Source organism: Akebia trifoliata, chromosome 10 (assembly GCF_017979445.1).
Source record: "Akebia trifoliata isolate Shusen 1 chromosome 10, ASM1797944v1, whole genome shotgun sequence".
Lineage (NCBI taxonomy): Eukaryota > Viridiplantae > Streptophyta > Magnoliopsida > Ranunculales > Lardizabalaceae > Akebia > Akebia trifoliata.
The window spans coordinates 19086897-19113394 of record NC_141384.1 but is presented as its reverse complement, the minus strand read 5'-3'; the positions used below and the strand labels follow the sequence as shown (position 1 = coordinate 19113394).

Here is a 26498-nt window from a genome sequence, read left to right as displayed (position 1 = left end):
GGTTCATATACTAGCTTGTTTGACCCCCTATCACACCATGAGTATGCTAGGATTCATCAGGTGCATACCGGCCAGTTACCATCTTCATCGACTCAGCAAGTATGCACAATTTTCTCGACCAATGGATTTCAAAGAGGACTGGATGTAAGATTTATCAAACTAATCCTCTATTTGTTGTTCTAGCTGATGGAACCAAAAATTATTTGTTCAGTTATTTTCCAATGAACTACATTGGACCATGCAAGGTACAACTTTTGAGACAACACAAGCATCTACTTCCATTGAAGGGGGGGGGGGTTGAGATATGGTGTTGGGAGTTCAATGGCTTGAAATTTTGAGCCCATAGCATGAGATTTTCAAAATCTTCATATAGAGTTTAAGAAAAATGGGCACCGACACATAAAATTAATTATTGTAGATCATATTAACAAATGAAGCAGTCAACCCATGCAGTAGTAGTGGCCCAACTACTTTCCATACAGCCTATGTATTAGTCGTTCATAAACCAAGTTGACTCTAGTGATTATGAACCTCTTATTTTCGCAGCCCAAGACACCTCCAAAAAAAAAATATACGAGTTTGTTCAAGTCCACATTAGTCATAGTATAAATCAAACTAAAGGTCCAAGTCGAGAATAGTACTGCGCGTATGACCATTATGCAAGAAAACATCCTCAAAAAACTTCTGAAGTAAATTTTGAACTAGATTAGAAAACTTTATTGATTTGATTTGATGAAACTTTTGCAAAACCACATGCTTTACCAATGAGTAGGCCATAAGATCACCGAATACTCACCTATCAATGTTCGTCCATATTATTATCCCTATATTCAAAAAAATGAGCTTGTAAAGATTGTAAAGTAATTGCTAGCAGCGTGGAACATCCATCCTAGTATGAGCCATTTTTCTTCTCCACTTTTGTTGGTAAGAAAGAAAGACAACTCATGGCAAATGTTCATTGATTATTGAGCAACTATCAAGGAAAAGTTTTCCATACCCGTCATAGATGAGTTATTGGACGAACTTGGAGATGCTGGATTCTTTTCCAAGTTAGATCTTAGAGTCGGCTATCACCAAATAAGGATGTATTTTGATGACGTCCATAAGATTGCTTTCAAAGCCCACAAAGGCCACTATGAGTTCGGTTATGCCATTTTGGTAACCAACATTCCATCTACATTCCAAAAGATTATGATTGATTATTTAAACCCTATCTTCTTAAATTTGTGCTTACGTTGTTTGATGATATATTGGTATATAGTTACAGTTGGAAAGATAATCTTCATCATTTGAAAATCACTTTGGGCATATTACAAGCACATCAATTGTATGAGAAGCACTCCAAATGCCTTTTCGGATTCACTGAACTAGAATGCCTTGATCATCTTATCTTGGACCAAGGAGTGGTTGTGGATCGTGCCAAGATTTCGATTATGGTGAGCTAGAGAAAGCCAATTTCCATCAAGGCTCTTAGAGGATTCTTGAGGTCTAATGTATTACTATCGGCAATTTGTTCACGGTTACAGAAAGATTAGTCAACCCCTCATGAATATGCAAACAAAGGATAATTTCAAGGAACACTTGAAGTTGAACAAGCTTTTATCCGCTCAAGCTTACCATGAGTACAACACTGGTCTTTGCAATGCCTAACTTTGGCAAGATCTTTTTGGTTGAATGTGATGCATCCAGAATTGGGCTAAAGGTAAATTTAATGTAAGATGAGAAGCCTATTTCTGTTGCTAACTAGGCCTTATTCCCAAAGAATTTGGGCGTTTCCACATATGAAAAAGATATGCTTATTGTGGTATTTACAATGGAGGCACTATCTATTGGATTGTCATTTTAAAATTAAGACGGACCTTTTCAGCCTCAAATACTTTTTAGAATGATAGATTACTACTCCAATGCAACACAAATGGCTCACCAAATTTAGGGGTTTTGATTTCAAGATATCTTGAAGCGTACAAGAGAACAAAGCAACAGATGGGTTATCCTAACAATTTGAAGAAGTAAATGCACATTAAGGCCCTCTTTCTACTGTAGACATGAGAATGTTCATCCTTGAACCTCAATGCTACGTTGTTTGGAGTCGCCACCATTCTTTTTGGAAATGGGTGTGAATGGGCACCCGAATCGATTATTTTGAAAATAATTTTTTCATGGCATTGTAGTGACTCTCAATCATGGAAAAGGTATGGTCTACCTAAGATCTAGGTAAGGAGATTCGATTAAAGAGTGGGGAAGGTATTAAGCACCCCGTTCTCTCCACTTATGGTGGTTACCTTTAGATTTGGCCATTTAAAAAAAAAAGATTAGCATAACAATTAAAATGCGATACATGAAATAGGTGGGTGCACATGGTGTGTATGTACTTCTTTGAAAGAAGATTTGATGTTGGTGTTGACATAAGAAATATCTTATGGGAAAAGATATTCTATGGAGTCAATACACATTTGCATGAGTTGGGATGTTGGTTTAGAATTTTAGAGAAGTTCCATGAATGGAGTTCTCTTAGATCTATAACTTTAATGCATGTATGCTTAGTTAGAAACTTAGTGTTTTAACCACATCAAGAGAGTTACACATTTCTTCATCATAGCCAAACATGTGTGATGTGTGTGCATAGTGTACATTATTGTGCATGATATGAGAATGAGTTAAAAAGGGCTTCAACCTCCATCTTTTCAACCAAACCGCCTCAAGCATTCCATGCCCAAGGTTGAGGTTCAATTTATTCGGGATGAAGGAGGGTTCTCCATTACATCCTAAAGGCTTCTAAAAATAAAAAGAGAGGGATAGAAGAAGAAGATGCAAGTTAAATGATAAATAAATAACTATTGTCCCACCTTGTCTCTTTTGAAAGTCTTGAATGAACTTGAGTCTGAGAGATGAACTTGAGAGTTGAAGGGTGGAGTTGAGGGGTGAGAGAATTGAAGGTTAGGAGATGATAGATGAGTAGAGATTTTGGTAGAGTTTTAGGTTGAGAGATGGGGGCTTTAGAGCATGCATTGTTTTAGAAAATGAGGGTATTTATAGAGTTTTTGGAGAACTTTTGGGGATAAAGTGGTCAAACCCTAAAAATAATGAGAATGGACATAAGGTTTAGGTTATTTCATTTTGAATTTTTTATTTGTATGGGGTAAAGATGACATTTGTGAAGAAACCCTAAAAGCATTATTTGATCCTTGATTTTTTGATAAATAGAGGTGAGAGAACAAAAACACTTTTGGGAGGGTGAATAAGGGAGTAACATGTGTAAAGGTGGAGTGGTAGGTAAAAAGTAAACCTTAGTTCATTTGTAAATAACTCATAAAGCAAGGGTGGAAGTATATTTTTGAAATGAACCAATGGGAGAACAAAAGTACTTTTGGGAGGGTGAATGGGAGCATGACATGTGTAAAGGTGAAATGATAGGTGAAAAGTAGACCTTCGTTCATTTGTAAATAACACATAAAGCAAGGGTGGAAATATATTTTTGAAATGAACCAATGGGAGAACTTTATGTATGTACTTGAAGATTCCCACCTTTTGAGGGCATAATGGGAAGTTCTTTCATCTTTATCGATTATTACCAAAGACCCAAGAACCCTTTTGGTTTGACCAACCTTTTTGGGAAGGGTATTCTTGAATTTTCACAAGGAAGAGTTGACTCTCCAATTAGATGATGCATTAGGTATTGAGAGCTTATGAGAGATCAACATGTGTCATCTTTTGAGGGGATGTGGAAGAATGGGCTTAGAGTGGGCTTGGTATTGGGCTTAGGGTAGACTTGGCTTTGGATTTAGGATATGGACTTGGATTTGGGCTTAGAATGGACTTGACTTTGGATTTAGGATATGGAGTTGGGTTAGGTTGGAGGAGGAAATGGACCTTGGTTATGGTATGGGTGATAGAGCGGTGAATGGAGAATAGTTATGGGTTAGGGACAAGGTTGAGCATGCAAACTATATGACATGATGTATGTATGCATGTATGCATGAATGATGATGCCAAGTGGCAATGTGGGTCCGTCAAAGAGCTTGAGTTCTAAATCGAAATCAATTCGAGGAAATTCGGATTTTTCTAACGGGTTCGTGCAAATTGGGGTGTCTACATCTACTCTTATTGCACAATGAGTGGATGAGCTAAAATTGGAGTGGACTACGGATCCAACAATAAAATAGTTAATACGAGAAATACAGAACGAGCCAACTAGTCATTTGTGGTTTACTTGCGAGCATGGTCTACTATGATTTAAATACCGATTATGGACAAAACTCAACTCTCAAGGCTCGTGTTCCCTACGATGCACACGACAACCTAAGTAAAGACCATTTGAGTGTTCACAAGAAACTCCATTAGGTCAAATATAACTTCCATTGGGTCTATACCAAAATGTAAACAAAGGAAGTAGCCAAAAAGAGCAAAACAGAGATGATTTGCTGAACTAAATTTTATTACTCAATGAAGTATCCACAAAGAGAACAATTACAGACTTTATATATGCTAAAAAACTTACTAAAATATCTCAACCAATACGTATGTGTCCACTAAGTTTATTTTCCTAATTAAAAACAATTAACTCCTAAATAAAAGGTAGATAAAATCAACTTCCTAAATAAATGAAAACTTAAAAAAAAATAGACTTATTCAACAAGACTAATTCAACAACTTCTAACAGTCCAGAATATGATAGTAAGTTTCACTAATTTGTAACACTCCCCCTTAGTGCAAACTTACTATTAATAACACCCAGAGCATTTTGAAACACTTCAAATTTTGCTTTCCTAGGTGCTTTGGTAAACATATTAGTAACTTGATTTTCAGTTCATATTTTTTGTAGCTGAATGTCCTGGGTCAAAACCTTTTCTCGAATGAAATGGTAATGTGTTTCAATATGTTTTGTGCATGCATGAAACACTGGATTCCCAACGAACTTAATTGCACTTTCTTTGTCATAGTGAATGGGAACTGGATAGTCCAAGGCTAAAAACATTTCTTGAGTAAGCCTTTTAAGCCAAATACACTTTTGAGTGGCCATAGTAGTTGCTACATATTCAACTTCACAACTTGAAAGAGCAATAGTAGTTTGCTTTTTACTACGCCATGAGATTGTTGTTGAACCTATATTAAAACAATATCCTATTGTAGAGTGCCTATCATTCACGTCACCAGCTCAGTCTGCATCTACAAAACCTATCTTGTCCATGAACTGAGAGATGACTCCTACGGAATATGAAATGTCAGGCCTTGTGATAGTTAAATAGAATAAACTACTAACAAGTTGTCGAAATAGTGTTGCATCTTTCAATAGTTTTCCTCCATCTTTAGTTAACTTCAAACAAAGTTCCATAGGAGTAATCATTGCTTTTGACTCCCCCATATAAAAATGTTTCAGTAAACTTGCTGCATATCCTTTTTGAGAGACAAAATATCCATCTGACTTTATAACCTCCAGGTCAAGAAAACAGCTAGCTTCTCCCAAACTCTTCATTTCAAAATGAAGAGACAAAACATATTGAAGACGAGTTATTTCAACATTGTCATCATCAGTAATAATCATATCATTTACATAGAGAAGTAGCAATGTGCATACTAAGGATGTTTTCTTAACAAATAGACTTGGATCTGCATTTGAAGACTTGAAACCACAAAAAACAAGGTATTGAGCGATTTAGCATACAAAGCACGTGGAGATTGCTTGAGGCCATACAAGGCCTTCTTGAGTCAGCACACATAATCAGGAAACTTCTTAGAAGTAAATCCAAGCGGCTGCTCCATAAAGATATCACCATCTAACTCTCCATAGAGAAATACGTTCTTCACATTAGTTGCCACAATTTTTAGCCTTTGTAAGCAGTTAACGAAATAACTGTTCGAATTGTCACCATTTGGCCACAGGGCTGAAAGTCTCCTCGTAGTCTAAACCATATTGCTGAGAAAAATCACGAGCAACAAGATGAGCTTTATACTTGTCAATAGTGCCATCAGTCATTTTCTTCAACTTGTAAACCCATTTACAAGTAACTAATTCAGCATTCTTTGACTTCAGAACAAGCTCCCATATGCAGTTCTTGTTTGGAACTGATATTTTCTCTCACATTGCATCTTCCCATTTAGAAATCCCTTAAGCTTCATTGTAAGACTTCGGCTCATTTTCACACGAATCGCCCATCATAAAACATGACACAACAGAACAATGATTTAACTGAACTTCATAATCAACTAAATAATCAGGTTGCTTTCTTTTTCTAGAAGACTTTCGAATCATAGCCTCAGTTGTATTGTCTTGTTGAATGTTTTCCTTGGCTGAAGTGATATTACTCTTCCTTTCACTAGATGCAGCATCACTAAAGAAAAGCATACGATCAGTTTTGTTGTTGTTCATATTTGAAAGTTGATGCGATGAAGCTTCGTCAAACACCACATCACTAGAAACAACAACCTTCTTTGTTTCTGGTTCCATACATCTCCATAATTTTCTGTGAGTGTCATAACTAACAAAAATACAACACTTTGCATTTGGGTCAAGTTTAGTCTGATTACTTTTTGATACATGAACATAACATATTGAGCCAAAAACTTGAAAATAACTCACATTTGGTCTGCGGTGGTATAATGCTTCAAAAGGAGATGATTCAGTCCCTGGCCATGGAGGCAAGCGGTTGATGACATGACAAGCTGATTTAATAGCTGCTATCCATAGCTTCCTCGAAAGATTCTTTGCATGCAACCATGACAAACACATAGCTATAAGATGTGCCAACTTACGCTGAGCAACTTCATTTTGTTGTGGAGTTTTTGGAAAAGTCGTTTGATGCCGAATCCCATGCTCCCCACAATATTCGAGAAATTGATTGGACATGTATTCCCCTCTATTATCAGTGCGTAGGCACTTTATTGGCAGCCTAAATTCTTTCTCCACTTGCTCTTTGAATTGAATAAATTTGGAGAAAGTTTCCCTCTTGTATTCCAAGAAATACACCCAAGTAAACTGAGAAAAGTCATCCACAATAACATCACATAACAGAAACCAGCATAATTAGGTGTTCTTGTTGGCCCCAAGAGATCTGAATGCACCAGCTCTAGTGCAATAAAAGCTCTATTCTTTGAATGCGGGAAAGAGAGACAATTTGATTTTTTGTATTGGCAACCAAAACAAACCACATCATGGTGAAATTCCTTAAAGAGAGGAATTCCATCAAGAAGTTTCTTTGTAGAGATTTTCTGTAGCAATTGATAGCCAACATGGCCTAACCAAGCATGCGAAAGTGTTGCACTTGCATTCTGACCTGTCTTTTCCACATATGCTTCACTTGTAGATAATACATATAGTGAATCTTTTTTTTTTTTCTAGTCAATAAAACATCAGATTCAATGTGCTTTATATTTGAAATAATTTGCACATCATCTAGACCAAAAAGAACATACTTCCAAGAATCAGCTATTTGCGACATGAAAGCGAGATTCTTTTTTAAACCTAGAACATGATAAACATCTTTGAGAGAAACACCTTTTCTATTTGAGTTGCTTTCCTTGATATTGAAATTCCCTTCTTTCACTACAAGATGTAGTGAATTATCAGCTGTTACAATGGCCCTTTTTCTACTATGCGGACGAACATCAGAAAGTAGAGAAACATTTCTTGTTGCATGATGAGAGCAACCGGAATCAACAATCCATTTCTTGTTGTAGTCTATGGAAACATCAACATATGTTTCTATGTTAGTCTAGTGCACAATAGAAGACATATTAACCGATTGATCAATAACTTCAATGGATAAGCATTGCTCCCATTTGAGTTATTGTGTAACATTTGCTCCTACTTTTATGAGAATTACATGACAATTTTGTTTAATATGACTGATTTCCTGCACCGATTACACATCACCTTCACACAACAATCGCGCTTTCAGTGTCCCAACTTTCCACACTTATAACAGCCTTTTGAATTTCTTCTGGACTGCCCTTTAGTGTCGGATTGCTTGGTGTCACCTGAAGAATGCTTGGAAGAAAAATTGTTTTTTTACTTTGTCTTTTGTGTAAAAAACATCCTCCACTTGTGAAAGAGATTGCTTGCTGCTGTTGGCCATTTGTTTCACTAATGCTTCCTGATTTGAGAGCAAATTCTCCAATTCAATGATAGAAGGTTGATTTTCCCACCCCAAATAAAGAGCATAAACTCTTTCCGTAGTCTGCGAATGAGATAACGACACAAACGAGCCTCACTCACAGGCTCCTTTGTATCAAATTATGAAATTTCAGCACACAAAGTTTTAATTTTTAGAAAATATTTTGAAATTGAAAGATTACCTTGAGTCATCCTAGCAAGTTCGTTCTCTAAAGACTGCAGCCTCATCGTGTTCTTTTGAGTGAACAACCTTTCAAGTGTCTCCCATACTTACTTTGGTGACTATACATCACGAACATGTTTCATTTATTCTTTATTGATTGATGTTCGCAAAGCAAACAAAGCTTTGCCACACTTGATCTTTCATTTTCGTCGCAATTCAGCATTTTCGGGATTATCTTCTAGAATTATAGTTTCATCACCAGATATAAGATCCCAAAAATCATGCCCTTGTAAAAACGCTTCCATACAAAGTTTCCAGTAATTATAGTTGTTACCAACAAGCTTTTGTACAGAAGCATAGGAGGTAGCACTTTTACAATTCATCTTCACAGAGCAATAAAATCAAACACCTACTAGGCAACCTTGCTTTGATACCATATACCAAAATGTAAATAAAGGAAGTAGCCAAAAAGAGCAAAACAAAGATGATTTGTTGAATTGAATTTTATTACTCGATGAAGATATCCACAAAGACAATAATTACAGACCTAATAAATGCTAAATAACTTCCTAAAATATCTCAACCAACACCTGCGTGTCCTCTGAGTTTATTTGCCTAATTAAAAGCCACTAACTCCTAAATAAAATGAAGATAAAATCAACTTCCTAAATAATTGAAAACTTAAAACAGAAGATTTATTCATCAATAACTAATTCAACAACTTCTAACAATCCATAACATGACAGTAAGTTTCACTAATTTGTAACAAAGGCAACCTGACTTGGCTAGTCATGCGACTACTAGTCAAAAATGGAAATAGAGGTCGTTATAAGAGTGATGGAGGCTACCTCAATAACAATATCATTTAGGTCATCCAAGGGATGTCTAGGCTTTTGTCAGCAACAACAGATTTTTATATCTTCTTGAGAGACCTCCCTGGGACTAATACTTCCTGATCTTCCGATGAATCTTGAGATGCCTCCTTAGGAGTTGGATTGACAATAATAAGTCCTGGGTGAGCTTGTGCACCATACCATGAAAAAAAAAAAAAAAAAAACTAAAGTCAAACGAATGGGTTTTTTACAGCGAATACCTGTAGTAAGAGGTTAGTCAACATCACATCCTGAGGTAGCGAACTCATAAAAGAATATATAGGGTTATTGAGGGTAGGCTTATATGATGGAGCAAACAAAGGAATAGAAAGGATACCAAGGTTTTGTTGACCACTGTCGTTGAATGAGGAGTTGTGGCGTGAGAAGTGTTGAGGGTAAGGAAATTAAAAACCAAAGACTATTTTTTTTTCTTTCCATTCGAAGAGAGGGAAGACAATCAGCACGAGGTTGAAAAGTAGTCATGCTATCATCATTTTCTTCATTGCACTTGCATGCACTACCAAAGTTTTGTGAGGGTGGTAGCCTTTTGAGTCATGATTCTCTGTGATAGCTTCATCATCCATGGGACCACAAGTGGAAGGCACAAAAGCTACGTAAGGAATTTTTTGACTCAAAGTACTCTTCCAAAAAATGTTGGGCATTGCGGTTAAGATAAGAGAAGAATTACCCAGACATAAAGGGGAATGAGAGGTATGGAAGGTGGCCGCGTTACTCATTACTGCTTAAACACTACAAAATAAAAGACCTTTTCACCTTCTACGGCAATTGTGAAGATCTCTAACAACATTTATTTAGAGTTGAAGTTTCTTTAATTTTAACTATTACTGGTGTGGTTCATAAATGTTTACAATAACAACCTTTTTCAAAAATCACTGCCAAGGTAATCTATTATCACTACATCATAATGCGCCAAAAATGATTGCCCTTATAGTCGTAAAAAGAGTCGTTTTAAAAGGAGTGATTTTTTAAATGCGACAGACCAAAACAGTCGGAAAAAAGGACTATCCAGGACAGTTGGAAAAAAACGTCTATCTTTGACAGTCACAAAAAACGACTATCTTTGAAAGTCGAAAAAAATAACTATCTTAGACAGTCGTTTTTCTTGATTTATAATTAAAAAAAATATTATTTTTTTCCTGAATTTATAAATTGAAAAAAATGGATCATTAAAAAAATTATTTTTAACAAAACCACCTAGATTTATTTTAAACAAAGATCTGTTTTTTCTCCTTTAGTAATAGAACTAGTAAGTAATTTGCAATAAAACCACCCAATTAGTAGACATGATGACGCATCATCAACACCAAACACCACACTGACATAAAACCGATCAAGCAGGAGCAAAAAATGCAGACCTCTTCAATCCAATAGCTTCCAACTTGAGAAGCTACACCAGACATTTTGGCACAGGAAAATAATATATACTATCCAAATTATCTCCACACTGTTTCATTTGTATCCGTGAAAATTGCATTGTGATGCTCCATGAGGCACTGAACAACTTCGATGGCACTAAAGTCAGTGGGCAACCCATCATCTAGCGGGATGGTTGAGGATGCATCGTCTTCTTCTATGGAAATAAAAAATGAAAAAGAATGAGTAATAAATAAAGAAACAGTTGTTCGACACTTTGACTCTTAGTTCAATAGACATAATGAAATGCAACTTTGAGGTCTGTCAGTGGGTTCAAGTGCTGCTTACTCACCCAAATAGAAAAAGATAGAAAAAAGAGAAAGAAAGTTGAGAAGATGGTAAGCTGATATACATATAATTATCCATCAAACATCACTTTCTACCTACATGGGCTCTGCATCCTTGATTGTTATTTTCTGCAAATTTTGATCAAAAGAAAACAACAAGTAGATTATGTGAGAGGTTTGTACAACACAATTAGACAATAACAACGATGCCAAATCTAAATATCTAACCGAATAAGATTAGCAACTCAAATTAGCTTTGCCTCGAATTGTTCTAACATGCTCATCTTGGCAAATATATTATCATAGAACTTGGCGTCCTTCTTGTTGTATTCCTTGATCTTCTCCTTCAACACCTTGTACTCCAGCTTCACATCCCTAAATGAATCCACTCACAACGGCAAACCCAATAGCATTAGCATCGGAGATAGCATGCAACAAGTAAAGATGAAATATAAAAACTCCGTGCCACTCAGTAGATAGCATCACGTTTGTGAATCTAACTCTCTACCTACAACTGTATTAGTATTTTCATCCATCCATTCAATATGTATAATATTATTAATCACACCAATGCACATTACTATGCATTACCATGAGTCCATGACTAGTCAAACCTGATTTGATGACATGAAGCCTGCCTCAGAACTCGTCACACTTTTCAAAACAATATAGAAATAGAGCTTCTATTGGTACTCCAACTTTTACTTATTACACCCCATTTTTTTAAAAAATTATTTATCAACCCCCTAATTAAAGATTAAAACACAACATTCAAACATTACAAAACTTTGGTTCAAGTTACTACTACAAATATTTAAAAACATTATAATACATTCAAACAACTTCAACAATTGTTTCCAATTTGGATTAGGCTCATATAAAATCCTAAATCTAACAAATAGAAGTCTAACCAAAACAATGGAGAGAGTTTCTATTGGCACACAACTTTTACTTATTCTAATTGGGACATAATAAGTAAAAGTTGGGGTGCCAATAACAGCTCTTTGAAAAAATCATCCAGTCATTAAAGATTAACCTTCTAGAACCATCACCAAGAGTTCAGGTCTCAGGCAACAAGCATGTACAAGTCTATACCAACACATTTAAACACAAACCTTGACAACAAGCACATACCTGTTATCGAGATCAATTTCAAGAGCTTTCTTTATATCTATCTCAGCAAGATCCAAATCAGCCAGCTGTATATGTGCTTGAGCCCATCTATAAAAGTGCTTTCACACTACTGCCCTCAATCTCTAATACCTAGAGCACATCCATAGCATTCCACACGTCAACAAAATCATCAATTACAACCGATAAATCGCGTGAAAGGCACTTCACAAGGAATTACAAGGAAATGGATTCAAACTCAATGACCTTTGTGCACTGCTTCTCCCCTTGTTTGTAGTCCTTAAGTTTCAGCTTGCAAGCTGCATTGCTGCATTGTTGAGGTTGGAAGCTACCTTTAATGCCTTAGCTTGTTTCGTCTCTTTTTCACTGAAATTAGAATCGTACTCTAATTGCCATGTGGCAGAAAGTAATTGGGTCAATGATGACATGGCAGAAAATCTATGGAACATTGATGAGTTATGGCAGTATAGACAGTTACAAGGGAAGGGTATAACCCATTGTTGATTGGGTCTATTACACATTTAAGATCATTTTTAGTGAAATTTAAGGGTGGGGGAGGACTTGTACTTTATTGAGTGTTTTAATATTAAAGTAGTTTAGATTTTTGATTTGTTTCCTCAGTGCAAGACTGCTATAACTTTCCAAGTCCACTAAATTCATAGTGACTTGAAGGAATCAATTCTAGGAAACAAGCTTTTTCATTTTTTTCCTCACAACTTTGCATTGCATTTAGACTTCTTATGGAAGAGACCCCAACAGTGTAATGACATCACAAAGCACGACAAAAGCAACTATAATTGATTAATGAGCAAAATGTGTGATATTTCTCCAAATATTTCTCAGTGAGTGAGAGAAAGTCCTATCATAGAACATTCCAAATATTTTGAACCTTGTCAAGTTCAGTCAGCAATCACATTGATCTTGTAGACATCCCCATATTATGTGAGAGAGTACGTTAGAGGAAATCAAGTAAAGATTTTGGCAAACCTAACAATATATTAATGTTTGATCAAGCACCAATAAAAATTGAAATTAAGCCATAAATCAAGTAAATGTTTATATATAACTAAGAAGCCAAGATAACTAAACAGATATATATATAACAAGATCTCAATCATGATATACCTATCAAAATGAATAAAAACTTGCATGACTACACTTGTTTCATTTTCATTACACAACTACTAGATACAAAAAACTACAGACAACTACTAAGACAAATAAAATAGAACTCCTCTTAAACTAGGAAAGAAGGTGCTATGCTTCGATTCTTTCCTTTCACTATTAAGGCGTACGAATGTTAATCCTACATCCCCCTGAAATCGCCTCGACCCATTTTCTATCAAATAGTGGGTAAGGGATCCGATTGGTAAATTGGGGGCTTTTAGGGAATAAGGAGTCGCCACCTAGTTTAGGTCTAGGAACCATAATGACTCCGAAATGGATCGGATCGGTCCGCGGATCAGAAAAATGGGTAAGGGGTCAGATTACGGGTTTCGGAAGGAGTTAGGCACCGAATCCGCCCGATCGAGATGATCGGTCTCTACTACGATCCAAAATATGCTACGGTCAACGGATAGAGACTAAAGTTAAGAGTATGGTCCAATCATCATCACCATCACCATCAAATTATATCGAATGTACTAAACGAATCTCAAGGCCAATATTCTCCAAATATTACACCATATCTTGAATTCCGTACAAAAACGGAAATATTTGAAAAAACCTTAGTTTTAACCTATACTCCAAAATCCATATGGCAACATGTGAAAATTTTCTGAATAGACCAAAAAAAGGAATTTGCAAAGGTTTTCTAAAATGGAAAATTGAGAATATAAAATTCCTAATTTGGGAATTCAAGGAGTTTCTAAATTGAAAATTTGAAATTTCCTAAATTGAAAGTTTATAAAAATATGAGAAGCTCCCAAATTGAAAATTTGGAAAAACAAACTTCCCGAAATAGAAATTTCCAAATAAGAAAGTCCCAATTTAGAAATTTGTAAAAAGAATTTTCCAAGATAGAAAAATTATCAACATTGGCTTTTCCAAATTAACAGTTTACAAATTAATTGTCCAAAAATGGAAAATCATGATTTTAGGAAGATTACTAAATTGATGAAAAGTCCATAAATTTCCAAAATGAACAAATTATGATTTTTCAAGAAAGCTCACTTTTGCCACATGAATTCTTCGAATTTTGCATAGTCCTATGTCCACAAGATCAATAAGTCAACTCAAATCCTTTTGTATAAACAAAATCCGACTTTAAACCCCCAATGTACAAACAAATCAGTGAGTTGACTCATGGGGCAATTTTATTAAAAATGATTTTGAAATTCCAATGTACATAGAAATCAGTGAGTTAACTCACGTGGCAATTTTATAAAAAAATCAAAATTTGAAATTCCAATGAACATGAAAAAAAATAGCAAGTCGACTCGTGTTAATTTAATTAAGAAAACAATTTTGAAACTTCTAATGCACATGAAAAAAAAAAAAACAGCGAGTCGACTCGTGTTAATTTAATTAAGAAAACGATTTTTGAAACTTCTAATGCACAAAACAAAAAAAATCGAGTCAACTCATGTCAATTAGAAAACGATTTCGAAACTTCTAATGCACATGAAAAAAAAACAGCGAGTCGAATTTTGTCAATTTCATTAAAAACGATTGTGAACTTTCATGTACATAAAATCAATAAGTCAACCCTCGTGCATATTATTAGAACATCGATTTTAAACTTTGGTTTCATGAATGTGAAATATGCATCCAACCAAGGTCTCCAAAAATTCCAGCACCAAAAAATTCCAAGTAATCTACACGTGAAACAAATCATTAAAAATAATGACTAAGAATTTACCTTGAAAATATAATTGTTGTGGGTATTCCTTCAAAGTGTTCGAGTGCCCACCAAGCCCTGAGAGACTTGTGAGGAAGACACAAAGCTAGAAGTTTGTAACGCCAAACGAGATAAGGTGGAGCTGAAAAGAGCAGGTATGCTGGTGGAACGTTTTGGGCTGCTGTTTATGAGGTAAAAGGGAGTATTGGGGGCTGTTATAAGGGCTTCTAATCGAAGATTAAGATCACCATTGGTAGGGGCGTTTCGGGCTATTGTAAGGGCTGTTGATCGGAGACTAGGATGGCTAGTGAATGGGACGTTTGGGGGTTGTTGTGGGTTGCTATAATGGCTGTAAGAAAGGGAGGACGTGAATGGGACAGCAAGGGGGTGCTGTTAATGGTGAAGAGGGGCTGTTCTGGACGTCTAAAAAGAAGAAGAAGAAGATGATAGAAGGCGATGTTGATGAGGGAAGGTGAGACCGAATGGGCTATGAGGGATTCGTTTTCAAGAGTTGGTGAGGACGGTTGGGCACGTTAATGGCTGAAGAGGAGAACTATTGCTGATTTGGGCATGGAACAGGAAGGAATGCAACTGTGAAGAAGAGGAGGAAGAAAGTGATTGGCTACTGTTTTAAAGGCCAAAGTTGGGGCTACTATCAATGGGGAAGGAGATGGTTTGTACCTCAATTGAGTGTTAATGGAGGAGGTGGAAGAAGAAGAAGAAGTTTGTGTTTGGTTGGGTGATGAAGACGATGACCGTGGCTGTGATGTGTGAGGCTGCTAGTTGCATGGAGATGATGAAGGGGGCTGATAGAGAAGACGAACCAGGTAGCACTCCTTCCTCTCCTCTCTTCTTTATTTTCTTTTTCCCATTTTCTTTTCTTTTGTTTTTCAGAAGTTTGCTCTTTATATCCTTGCTGCCGTGTGTGAGTTGTGGGAGCAAAAATTGAAAGAGAACAGCCCCCTCTTGTCCAAAACGTCAGACCTCTCCCCTTTTAAGATAATGTCAGCCTTTCCTCTTGGTTTGTCTCCCTCTTCAAGAGAGAAAGCTATTTCCCATTTATCGCATTCTCTTGCTATTTTTTATTTTATCTCTTTCTTTTTTTCATTTATTTCTTTTCCGTTTTTGTTTGTTCTACTTTATTTGTTTCTTTATTTGTTTTTTTATTCTTTCTTTTATTTGATTATTCTTTGACCGAACCAAAGAGGGAATATCTCTCTTTTAAAGTTTAGAAAGAATGGGATCATGATCCCACGCTTTACAACACGTGGCACATTGGTAGATTAAATTTCGATTTTTAATTTTGGTTGATGGTTTGGATTACAATTTTTAATTTTGGTTGGATTTTAATTTGATAGATTAATTGTATTTCACTTTTCGATCTTGATTGGTTGATTAAATTAAGATTTTAATTCGATTGATTAATTATGTTTTGATTTGGATATTGATTGGTCGATTGAGTTTAATTTAAGCTTGAATTTTGATTTTTTAATTTGTTGATTGGGTTTTGATAGAATTTTAATTCGGATTTGTTAATTGATCTTTAATTTGATTTTAAAATTTATTTTTGATTTAATTTTGAATTTTAATTTGAATTGATCTTAAATTTTAAGTTGTCGATTAAATTCTAATTTTAGTTTAATGGTTATTTTCAATTTGAAATTTTTTTATTTGATTGTAAATTTTAATTGATTTAAATTTTAAATTTTAATTTAATTTTGATTATTCGAGATTTTTATTGAAGTATTTTTAATTCTTTAATTGTGTTTTCCTAAGCGTCAAGGTTTCTAAGAGTCGGACCTTGAGGGGCGTTGCGCTCATTTTGCGATTTTTCATAAATTGCTCCGATTTCATCGATTTAGGTCCCGTTAGACTCAAAATCATGTTTTGAATGCAACGGAGGTACTTTCGAAAATTTTCAAAGGTCCGAAATTCATGAGGGGTATTTTCTTCATTTTATCAATTTTCGTCTATTTTGGCGTGAAATTTCTTTTAATCGCAACGTGATTATTTCTAAATCTCGAGATTATGTGGTCCTAGCATAGCGAGGTCTCTAAGTTATCCAAATGTATAGCGAACCTAAGCGTACATGCTTGCTAAGTTGCGTGTATGGTGTAGCGATCCTAAGCGTGCGTGATTCTATGTAGCGTTGCAAGGAGAAATAATAGAATAAGATCAGAAGACAGGGGAAATTAAAAGGATGTTTCTCTCAAGCTTTTGAGTTTTTTACGCTCATCATTAGGAATCCACAGCAACCGGGTGACGGATCGTCAAGTTAGACGGATGCAAAAATGGGGTGTCTACAGATGCCCCTTTTTGGCAGAAGGTGGAAGCAAATTAGATGGCACATCTATTTTGGTAGATAGTGCGACATCCGAATGCCAAAGTCAATGACATTTCATTTTTGCAGCCTGATTTGGTGGTTCGTCGGGGCGTCCAGATCCTTGAAGGTAAGTACTCCCTAGACTAAAAATGTCAAATCCTCAAATTTTGGAAGATTCTCCTTGACTTATGCAATCGTGCACGTGTAATGTTGTGATGCTCACGAAATAGTCTATCGGATCATTGAGATTAATCCCTCCTCGATAACAAATGTCAGGTCCTAAAGATCTTCTCTCGCTGACGGTGATGATTCAGATTAAAATGCACATTTGCAATGAAAACACTCATATGATATTAAATTAAGGCAAGTTTGAACAACGAGATAATTAAAATCAGAACATTATCAGAATTAGGTGATCTAGGAACTTCATTAAATCCTATCGATTTTTTTTTTTTTTTAGAGTTCGAAAAAAATTGAGTCTCGCTCATCGGACTGAAGCTTATTGGAGCCACGTTTCTCGGGTTGAGGTTTATAGGAACTTAAAAAAATCTTATTTCAAAAGGTTGGAGTCTAGTTTCTCGGACTCAAACTGAGATTCACAGGAACTTAAACAATCCCGTTAATTCATTATATGATTCAAATAAAGCTGGAGTCTCGTTTCTCAGACTCTGGCTAAGGTTTACGGGAACTTAAACAATCCTATCACAGTTGAAGTCTCACTTCTCGGACTCGAATCTACTAAAGCCACATTTCTCGGGCAAAGGTTTGTAGGAGCTTAAAAAATCCTATTCAGGTTGGAGTCTCATTTCTCGGACTCGAACTCAATGGAGCCACGCTTCTCGGGCTTGGGATTGTAGGAACTTAAAAAATCCTGTCAAAATTAGAGTCTCATTTCTCGGACTCGCTTATTGGTGCCACGTTTCTTGGGCTGAGATTTGTAGGAACTTAAAAAATCCTATTAATTCATTATATGATTTGAATAGAGTTAGAGTCCCATTTCTCGGATTCTGGCTAAGGTTTATAGGAGCTTAAATAATCCCGTTAATTCATTTTATGATTCAAAAAAGGTTGGAGTCTAGTTTATCGGATTCAAACTTGCTGGGACCACGCTTCTCGGGCTTGGGTTCGCAGGAACTTAAACAATCCTGTTAACTCATTTTAATGATTCAAAGGAGTTGAAGTCTCATTTCTCAGACTCGAAGTCAATGGAGCCACGCTTCTCGGACTTGGATCAATTAAAGATTCAATATTATCAAGCTCAACGATTGAGAGATTGAGCCTTTATTGGCTTATCATGCATCTAGATTCATAATTATGATTGGGCTTCATCGGACTTCGAAGCTTTTGAACAAGATTTTACTTTTTGATCATGAGATTAAGAATGAAAACTTCGGAATCATAGTTATTCTCAAAAATGCCCCTAGTTTCAAGGTTGGCCTATATATGAAACTTGACTATGAAACTGATATAATGGATTATACTTGGAAGGTGGATGAGAAGCTACGGACCCTGACAGACAGAAAGACTGACATTCCTTTACATGTTCAAGACTCTTAAGATTATCATATGTGCAATAAGGAATTGATCATTCTCTTTCGAGTTTCTTTTTGAAAAATGCTTGGGCTGGACTTTGAAATTTACCTTGAAAATATAATTGATCATATGTCCAAGTAATCTACACGTGAAACAAATCATTAAAAATAATGACTAAGAAATTTACCTTGAAAATATAATTGTTGTGGGTATTCCTTCAGAGTGTTTGAGTGCTCACCAAGCCCTGAGAGACTTGTGAGGAAGACACAAAGCTAGAAGTTTGTGACGCCAAACGAGATAAGGTGGAGCTGAAAAGAGCAGGTATGCTGGTGGAACGTTTTGGGCTACTGTTTATGAGGTAAAAGGGAGTATTGGGGGCCGTTATAAGGGCTTCTAATCGAAGATTAAGATCGCCGTTGGTTGGGGCGTTTCTGGCTATTGTAAGGGCTGTTGATCGGAGATTAGGATGGCTAGTGAATGGGACGTTTGGGGGTTGTTGTGGGTTGCTATAATGGCTGTAAGAAAGGGAGGACGTGAATGGGACAGCAAGGAGGTGCTGTTTGGGGCTGTTAATGGTGAAGAGGGGCTTTTCTGGACGTCTAAGAAGAAGAAGAAGAAGATGATAGAAGGCGATGTTGATGAGGGAAGGTGAGACCGAATGGGATATGAGGGATCAGTTTTCAAGAGTTAGTGAGGACGGTTGGGCACGTTAATGGCTGAAGAGGAGAACTATTGCTGATTTGGGCATGGAACAGGAAGGAATGCAACTGCGAAGAAGAGGAGGAAGAAAGTGATTGGCTATTGTTTTAAAGGCCAAAGTTGGGGCTACTGTCAATGGGAAAGGAGATAGTTTGTACCTCCATTGAGTGTTAATGGAGGAGGTGGAAGAAGAAGAAGAAGTTTGAGTTTGGTTGGGTGATGAAGACGATGACAGTGGCTGTGATGTGTGAGGCTGCTAGTTGCATGGAGATGATGAAGGGGGCTGATAGAGAAGACGAACCAGGTAGCACTCCTTCCTCTCCTCTCTTCTTTATTTTCTTTTTCCCATTTTCTTTTCTTTTGTTGTTCAGAAGTTTGCTCTTTATGTCCTTGCTGCCGTGTGTGAGTTGTGGGAGTAAAAATTGAAAGAGAACAGCCCCCTCTTGTCCAAAACGTCAAACCTCTCCCCTTTTAAGATAATGTCAACCTTTCCTCTTGGTTTGTCTCCCCCTTCAAGAGAGAAAGCACTCTCCCATTTATAGCATTCTCTTGCTATTTTTTATTTTATCTCTTTCTCTTTTTCATTTATTTCTTTTCCCTTTTTGTTTGTTCTACTTTATTTGTTTTTTTATTCTTTCTTTTATTTGATTATTCTTTGACCGAACCAAAGAGGGAAGATATCTATTTTAAAGTTTAGAAAGAATGGGATCATGATCCCACGCTTCACAACACGTGGCACATTGGTAGATTAAATTTCGATTTTTAATTTTGGTTGATGGTTTGGGTTACAATTTTTAATTTTGGTTGATTTTAATTTGATAGATTAATTGTGTTTCACTTTTCGATCTTGATTGGTTGATTAAATTAAGATTTTAATTTGATTGGTTAGTTATGTTTTGATTTGGATATTGATTGGTCGATTGAGTTTAATTTAAGCTTTAATTTTGATTTTTTAATTTGTTGATTGGCTTTCATTGGGTTTTGATTGAATTTTAATTCGGATTTGTTAATTGATCTTTAATTTGATTTTAAAATTTATTTTTGATTTAATTTTGAAATTTAATTTGAATTGATCTTAAATTTTAAGTTGTCGATTAAATTCTAATTTTAGTTTAATGGTTATTTTCAATTTGAAATTTTTTTATTTGATTGTAAATTTTAATTGATTTAAATTTAAATTTTAATTTAATTTTGATTATTCGAGGTTTTTATTGAAGTCTTTTTAATTTTTTAATTGTGTTTTCCTAAGCGTCAAGGTTTCTAAGAGTCGGACATTGAAGGGCGTTACGCTCATTTTGCGAGTTTTCATAAATTTCTCTGATTTCATCGATTTAGGTCCCGTTAGACTCAAAATCATGTTTTGAATGCAACGGAGGTACTTTCGAAATTTCAAAGGTCCGAAATTCATGAGGGGTATTTTCGTCATTTTATCAATTTTTATCTATTTTGGCGTGAAGCTTCTTTTAATCGCAACGTGATTATTTCTAAGTCTCGAGGTTATGTGGTCCTAGCATAGCGAGATCTCTAAGTTATCCAAATGTGTAGCGAACCTAAGCGTACATGCTTGCTAAGTTGCGTGTATGATGTAGCGATCCTAAGCGTACGTGATTCTATGTTGCGTGGCAAGGAGAAATAATAGAATAAGATCAAAAGACAGGAGAAATTAAAAGGATGCTTCTCTCAAGCTTTCGAGTTTTTTGCGCTCATCATTAGGAATCCACAGCAACCGGGTGACGGATCGCCAAGTTAGGCGGATGCAAAAATGAGGTGTCTACACCCCCTCCATTTATTATGTTAAGGATAGTACTCACCAAAGAGTCTTGCAACTCAGCCTCCTAGAACATTTTTGCAAACCAAGCAAACAAATTTTTATTAAATAGTACTCACCAAATATTGTTGCAACTCTCACCTACAATTTAAGAAGTAGAACAAAGAAAGTGAGTATGACTTTATATTGAGTTCGCAATCACCTATTGAAGGTCATTTCTTAAGCAATGATGTTGGAAATTCTGCTCAAGATGAACTCAGGGTTTATGGAATCAAAATTATAACTAAATATAGTAAAGAAATGCGAAATTCATCTCGTAAGAATTTTAATTCCCCAAAGTTAAGGTGTAGAGAGACATGGAGATTCTCTGTCCTAATTTGTCTACTTAGAGATAGATAAGGTCTTGGAGACAGCGATTCTCACCAAAGAAATGTTCAGGTAAGCAAGAAGTGAGATCTCGAAGCCTTGATAGTTGGTGCTTCGTTTATAGACTTTTCCTACATGAAAAATATCTTAATCACAAAGTTTATGAGGTCTAAATCAACATCAGAACTATAAAAAGTCCAAATTCACAATATTACTACTAAATAGCAACCCAAGAAACATTCCAAAATAGTATGATTTCCAAAAAAGGAGAAGAAAGAATCAAAATACTATAAAGAAAAGTTACAAATGCACTAAAGAAAAGCATCATTGCATTTTACAATAAAAATTTCTAATCCCATATTTTTAGGCTTTTCATTATTAAAAGATAATTAATGTCCATTTGCTCACTCTTCTCATTGAACCAAATGCATTAAAATGGAACTTAAAAAAATAAAAATAAAAAATAAATTTTTTTATCACCCAATAATTAAGCTATGTAAATTGTTTAAGGTCAGCTCAACCAATCATGTTCCTCCCTTCAAATATGTTCAAAGCCACGTCTTTGTTATTGTGGATCTTCTTCTCACTACTTTATAACCTTCTTGTATAATGCTTCTAACTGAAGTTGCAATCAGCCTTAATAAAATGTGTCCAAACCATTTCTATCAGTTTTCTCTTAGGGTATGTTTGATTGCACATGAAAATAGGTGGAAAATCAATTTCCATGGAAAATGATATTTTTCAAGTGTTTGATTGCACATGGAAATGGAATTCATTTTCCACCCCATTCAAAAAGTCCACTAAATCATGGATTTCACTTCCCACCCATATGGGTGGGAAAATGAAATCCACCCATATTTTCCATCACCAATTCTTCCCTACCACCACCACACCACCACCACCACCACCACCACCACCACAATCACCACCACTACCACCACCACCACCACCACCACTACCACCACCACCACCATCACCATCACCATTATACTAACCTCGTCATCGTCGTCATCGCCGTCATCACCATCGCCGTCGCCATCGGCTCCGTCTCCGACCACCTACTATCTTTCTTCTTCTCATTCTTCTCCATCCCTCACCTCATCCGCCACCACTACCACCACGTTCTCCCTCCCATCTTCCTCACTTACCTCCGTCGCCTCCGTCGCCACCGTCACCGTCGTTGCCGTCGTCGCCGCCACCATCGCCGTCGTCGCCGCCACCGCCGCCGTCGCCATCGTGGCTGCCACCGCCGCCGTCGCCGTCATGGCCGCCACCACCGTACTCGTCGCCGTCGTGGCTGCCACCGTCGCCGTCGTCATGGCCGCCACCGTCGCCGCCACCTTCGTCGCCACATCCTCCCCCCTCCCTCTTCCTCGTCATCTTCTTCTTCCTCTCCCCCTCCTATCATCTTCTTCCTCCTTCTCCTCTTTTTCTTTTTTCTTATATTTTTCCATGATTTTATCCATGCGAAATCAAAAAATGGAATTTGATTTTCCAACCCTACCTATTTTCCACAACTAATTTTCCATGGATTTCAAATTCCATGGAAAGTGACTTTCCATGCAATCAAACATACCCTTAATTTATTGTCTTTTTAATGGTTCCAACAATGGCTAGCAATTATTCAACTTTTTGTTCTATAGTGTACCAAAAGTGAACCAAATATTCATAAGCCAATGGGCCCATGAATGTCACACTGATACAAAATGGTGAACTATACCTAGCCAATGAATTTATCTTTATGAAATACTATATTTTCTATTCATCAACAAATAGTAAGCTCAAATCACAATTAAATAAAGGTGGGCTAAAAATAGTTATGAATCTTGCAATTATGGTGTCAAATATAAAAATAATTCTTACAAGTTGAGCCCAATTAAAATGCTTTCCTGTCAAAAAGAAGAATGTCATCTCATACCTCAAGGGGTACACCAAGTTCCTCTCCCAATGCACGCATTTTATATAAACCAGCATGATAGTTTGGACCACCTCTTCCAATATAGATGTGCATTATTGATGCTTTTAGCTTGGATTCCTGCCAACATTTTCCCTTAGCACCCGAATAATTCCATTAAAGGACCACAAGTCTCCTAAACTCAAATAGAGAAGAAAAAAAAATTCAAGAAACAAAAAGTGATCAATTGGATTTTTTTTCCAGTCAAGAGGATCAGATCTTAATCTCCTGACAAACCAAGAACTTTCACTCAAAATAACCAAACTTACAATAACAATTAACAAGGATAATAACATTCTTATTCTAACAATGATTTCATTTAATCCATACCTTCAATTATAAAATCAATGTGTGTGTGTGTGTGTGCGCATGTGTCCATTAAAGAAGACTAACAAGGGAAGAAAAAATTGTATATTTTTATCCCCACCAGCTCTTTTTATTCTCTTTTATCCAAGAAACCAAGCAAATTATACACTTTGATGAAACCTATAACAAAAGTCCAATCTACAATCTACATGGCTATGATTTCTCAAGAATCTGACTATCTACCAACATTTGGAAACCAATTTCACAGAAACAAAAACAAAAACAAAAAACAGAACCAAATTGATTGCTTAAGAAGATCAATAAATACTTGAAAACACTAAAAGATGTTCATTGCATGACAAAAATTAACCAAAAACCTAACTTTCCACCTCATATACTTTTAAAACCTCAACAAAATAGAATAATCTCTCAATTTCATATCCAAACCCTCATAATCCTCATAGAATCCACCATTAAAACATCAAAATAATACAAAATGAATCACTGAAAGAATATAAGATAGATTAAATCGTAAGACACACTAGTAAACCAACAAATCATCATCGATTTACAGTCGATTCTCCTCAAATCAAAATTTACAATCAATCATACCTTGAAGAGTGAGAACACCTTAGCAGAAACTCAACTTTCAATCTGAGAGAGATCGAAACCCAAAGAGTTGAAATTCGATTTCTCCTGAGAGAAATCGAAACCCTTGAGAACTGAATCCTTTTGCGTCTGAGAGAAAATCTGAAAGAGATCGACATAACATAAACCCTAATTTTTGAGTTTTTTTCATTTTTGACTTGTGATCTCTGCAAACCCTAGATCTAGGAATTTGTGGAGGGAGAGAGTGCGCGAACCCTAGGTCTGGGAAGCTGTGGAGGAAGAGAGTGCGCGAACCCTAGGTCTGAGAGAAAGTGTGTGCGTGTGCGCTCGCGCAAATCCTAGATCTGTTTAAGATTTGTAGATTTGAGACAAATTTAGGAAGTGAGTTCACAAACCCTAGATCTGGAATGCTGTGGAGAGAGAGTGTGTGCGAGAGATAGAGAGTGTGATCGAAAGTTTTTAAGAGAGAGAATGCGAGAGAACAAGAGAGCGAGGAAGAGAGACAGAGAGTGTCCTTTTTCTCTCTCTTAGACGGGGAAGAAAGTGTTTTTTAGAGTGGCTATTGGCACCCCAACTTTTACTTATTACTGTCCGTGCTTCTGTAGAAACGACGGTTAAACGACAGCTAAAAACTATCGCAATTAACGACAGCTTTTAGCAATAGTTTTTTGCACAATTATGACGTCGCGAAAAATGCAATAGGACGTAGTGGTGGTTAATTAATTGCTGTTAATAATGTTATTAATAATATTAATATGATTTAGCGACAGTTTATAAACTGCCCGCAATGAATACTTCTAACGACATTCTTAAATAATCGTTGGCGATTAATTAATTGTCGGCGGTTTATGAATAGCTAGGAATGTTTTTTATTTTTATTTTTTTATTAATATATTATTTAGGTGATTATAATAGATTCTTTTATGTGACTAAGGCAGATATACATCTCCCTATACTATAAGCAAAAGCAGAACAAATACAAATCCATGGATATTATGAAACACATGTTTTTGACACAACAAAAAAATAATTTAACATAAAAACATTTCTTGAAAGTGAATAAGAACACTTACGTCACATCAGACAGATCACAAAAGACATACAACTTATAAAGAGCTTTCTAACACTCGGGAAGGATGTATTCCAGTCTTGAAGTAAGAAGTTTAAAGAATTCATGAACAAGAAATAATCAATGTAACCTAGAGCTCCTATGTTTCAACTCAAGATTGTATGTTCTAAACCTCTATTTTAGAATAATGTGAGAGTTCCAATCCAGATGCACCAACAGAGTGAATGTTGCTCATGCAATCTACTAACAACAACAAGAGTAATTTGTTTTTTTTTTAAGTTTTACCTTTTTATTTTGTCCCTAGGACCTTGCACAACAAGCACTTATCAGTTGCCTTATCGTCATCTCCATGCACAAGAAGCTACCAAAACTCTATTTATCTAGCCAACATAGAGAGCCCCATCTCTTTCTTCAAGTCTATAGTTTTCACAATAGTTCTATAACAGATTATTGATAGTCACATTGACCACTGAGTTCAATGGGTTTGGCGTAAACCCAGCCATTGTGAACCGCAACTTCTATTTCCAAAGAGCATCATGCCACTCCACCTTCTCAGCCCCCTCACATGCTATGATGTTGACCAGTCTTGGGTTAGGTAGTGCTTCTTGCACTTATTTGGTCGTTGCTCTACCTCGGGACTCCCTCGACAGTGCCACATCAATTAAATCAAACATAGTTGTATAATAGCTTAATGTCTCAAGAAATCGTGGGAATTGAAGAATGGGGCTATGTTGGTGTTAGATTCTTGCTCCACACACCACCTTGGGCGATAAACTCTTGACTAGTTTAATCTCAACAACTGATCCTTTGTGCTCTACCACAATGGATTTGAACTTTAGTTGGTTATCAATAGTGATTTATTTTATTAAAAAGAAATGTGAAAGATATGCACACCTGTAAGTTGACCCACCACCCATAAAAGAAAAACACCACATGCTTGTCATTAATTCAAGTTATTAGAAATTTTATTAATTCAATATAACTAAAAATAAATGTATGATTTCATAGTACATTAGAATTCCTAGAAAACTATTT

General features: G+C 36.0%; 1 long non-coding RNA gene across 11 annotated transcripts in view; it reads right to left on the bottom strand.

Annotated features, from left to right (window-relative positions):
* The window catches only part of LOC147393220 (uncharacterized), a 28010-nt gene extending 2996 nt beyond the window's left edge, over positions 1-25014 (bottom strand). The window contains exons 1-9 of one of the 11 annotated variants that reach the window (XR_015181942.1): positions 24398-25012; positions 23444-23560; positions 14858-21656; positions 12244-12382; positions 12001-12129; positions 11095-11241; positions 10872-10995; positions 9367-10736; positions 9122-9255 (exon numbers count right to left, since the gene is read on the bottom strand). This is a non-coding gene — a long non-coding RNA (uncharacterized LOC147393220). Of the gene's footprint in view, positions 1-1597; positions 9294-9366; positions 10737-10871; positions 10996-11094; positions 11242-12000; positions 12130-12243; positions 21657-23443; positions 23616-24397 lie in introns of those variants that run through there. The other 10 variants (XR_015181934.1, XR_015181933.1, XR_015181937.1 and 7 more) reach the window with 10 other exon arrangements.
* Positions 25015-26498: the final 1484 nt, after the last annotated feature.